The following is a 2,927-nucleotide window of genomic DNA, read 5'->3' as shown; positions in this document are numbered from 1 at the left end:
TATTGTAGGCAAGCAGCTCAGAAGCGGGCTGATATAGTCCCCTTCAATCAGCCACTAGTCACATGCTTTTGATCTGAATTTATATTTGTAACCATAGTTACACAGTTTATATGCTCCCATGGTTACACTGCTTATATTCTTCCGCGGAATTCAACAATTTAGTCATCCAATGCCCATCAATTTCAAATCATATTGACTTTAGCAAAATGTAGTTATTAAGTCTTTCTTTTCCTCATGCTATTGCTCTACAGCTTGTTTCTAAACACATCATTTAGTTGTACGTTTTTATACATGCATTATATAATTATTTTGGTAAAATCTTTGATGATATTTCTATAATATAAGATGCTTTCAGTAAGTAGACAACCTGTTGAACTTATTGAAGCTGCTGTTTTGCCTTTTTCCTTGTGTTACATTGCAGATAATTACATGGTGCATAGACAGATAGCATACATCACCCACTGTTTGATTTCACAGAACTTTCTGACTATCTGATTCAGTAATTCTTTACAAAATAGCCTTAAATGGAGTAACAGCAAAGATAAAGGTTCACATTTTACCAATGAAGAAATCAAGATATATTTTTCTAGTCATTTTAGAGATCTATTTTGAAAGGCTTTGGTGGTGGCATGAATTTCCGTAGTTCAATTCTTTCATAGATTATTTAACCCTTTTGGGTATTGCATGCTATTTTCAAACTATGTGCACAATTTCTATTATATTGTAATGAATTGTATCTTTCGTGATGTCAGCTGAGCGAAATGTTCATCATAAAAGTTGGTTGGCTGTCAATATCAATAATTCATTACAAGATTCAATTCTGATCATTCAGAAGCTAATTAAGCCCACCTGGAAAATGTCCGCACTCTCTGATGCAGTGTCTGAATGAGGATTTTTGCTTCTGCACTGTTATTTTGTTTGTACACCGAAGTAAATCTCAACTAAAGTCATCCCAATAGGGATTGACCTGGTTCACAAAGGGTTGTGCAGCTGATTGACCTGCTCGCCAGCCAGGCTGAAACATGGGGATTGTTCAGTCTGCCCACTTCTCTTCCCCAGTCTTGCCTGTTCTCGGGTGACCCTGAAGAGGGAGCATGCAGTGTCTGTGAGAATGCTCAAAGCCTTCCGTGATCAGTAGGCACTGCAGTATGTTCACAGTATAACAGTTAGACCTGGTTAGGTTATTGTTAGTAGTGCCTTCTTCACAAGCACACTTTTGGAACTGATTCATTGTACAGTACCGCCTTTAGCAGTTTGATTAACAAAGGTGTAATCTGTTGGAAACTGAACTTTAGACAAAATTCTTTATAAGAGTGAATAAAAGAGTGGGGAGGAGAACAACAGCTGAAAGTTAGTGATCAGATAATCTTTTCACAGCGTGGGAATTTAATAGTTTTAATATTCTGAAAATGGATGTTGTTATTCTTTTTATGTTTTACTGACTGTAATGGGATAAATCTGCTGGATTTAACCAGGGTTTGCCTTTAGTAATTTTATTCTTTTAACAAAATAGCATAATCATATATTTATTGAAATATCTTATGTTGAATCATTTTAAACTTTAGCTTTTCTATTTCCTGTTTACTTCTATATTCTGCAAATCTTACATACTGAAATTGGACTTTTTTTAGTTGCTATTGCTTCATGTTTAATATTATTCATTCCTATCTCAAAAGTCCATCATATATTTAGGCCACAGCTGACAGCAGACGTTCGCTTCTGAAATCAATTCTGCTTCTCTGTTATTATTTTTCAGCCGTTGACTTGCCTCTTACTGACCTTTTGGTTGAACGGAACACATTTCACTGGCACACATTCTCAGGAGCTTCCCATTGCAGTGGTTGTAATGTCAGTGGCTAGCAAGCATTGAACAATAGATAGTAAAGTATAAAAGCAGTATTGTACTCCGGCACAAACACTTCCCTTGGTGTAGTCTAAAGTGAGCTGGGATTACTGAGTGCGAAAGAAGAAAAAACAGGCAAATATAGTAGCTTCGGATGTGAGTAAAGGAAATGCTACTTGGAACCTCGGTAACAAGGAAAAGATGGCAAACCTCTCTGCATCAACTAAATGAACTCTGAAGGAATTTCAAACACTGCATTGCATGAGGTTTGTTGCTCTAGACCTACAATTTACCCAGGCTCAGGAGGCTGCATATAGATTTATATCAAAAATGGATCACTGCATAGAGAATTACATGAATTTGCATCCATCATCATCTGTCATGGTAACAACTGAAAGAGATTTTGTAAAAATATATTGTGCTGTCTGCTTCATTAGTAATAAGTGAAGCATTGAGAAAAAACTTCACTTGTTGGAAACTAAATTGGAATGAATGTTACTCAATTGTATTATATCGTTTCTGATTAAGTGCCTTCCATCACGTCCCAAGTCTGGAAATTAATTTGACTGTTTCAGCACAGCTACACTGTCACTGTGCCCTGTAAAAAAGAACTGCATTTACCAACCATTCAATTATACCTATCAATCTGTTGGTGTGAAGTGTGTCAGTAGTATTATCAGGTGTCAGCCTTGGCTCAGTAGTAGCATTTTTGCCTCTGAGTCAGAAGTTTGCATTCCACTTCAGAAACATGAGCAGATGGTCAGTCCAACGCAGTACTGAAGCAGTGCTGTGTTTACAATGGTGCCATCTAATGGGCAGCACGGTAGCATAGTGGTTAGCATAATTGCTTCACAGCTCCAGGGTCCCAGGTTCGATTCCCGGCTTGAGTCACTGTCTGTGCGGAGTCTGCGCGTTCTCCCCGTGCCTGTGTGGGTTTCCTCCGGGTGCTTCGGCTTCCTCCCACAGTCCAAAGATGTGCTGGATTGGCCATGCCAAATTGCCCTTAGTGTCCAAAATTGCCCTTAGTGTTGGGTGGGGTTACTGGGTTATGGGGATAGGGTGGAGGTGTTGACCTTGGGTAGGG

The sequence above is a fragment of the Scyliorhinus canicula genome, chromosome 9, assembly GCF_902713615.1.
Source record: "Scyliorhinus canicula chromosome 9, sScyCan1.1, whole genome shotgun sequence".
NCBI classification, from domain to species: domain Eukaryota; kingdom Metazoa; phylum Chordata; class Chondrichthyes; order Carcharhiniformes; family Scyliorhinidae; genus Scyliorhinus; species Scyliorhinus canicula.
Note: the sequence above shows the minus strand (reverse complement) of the source record.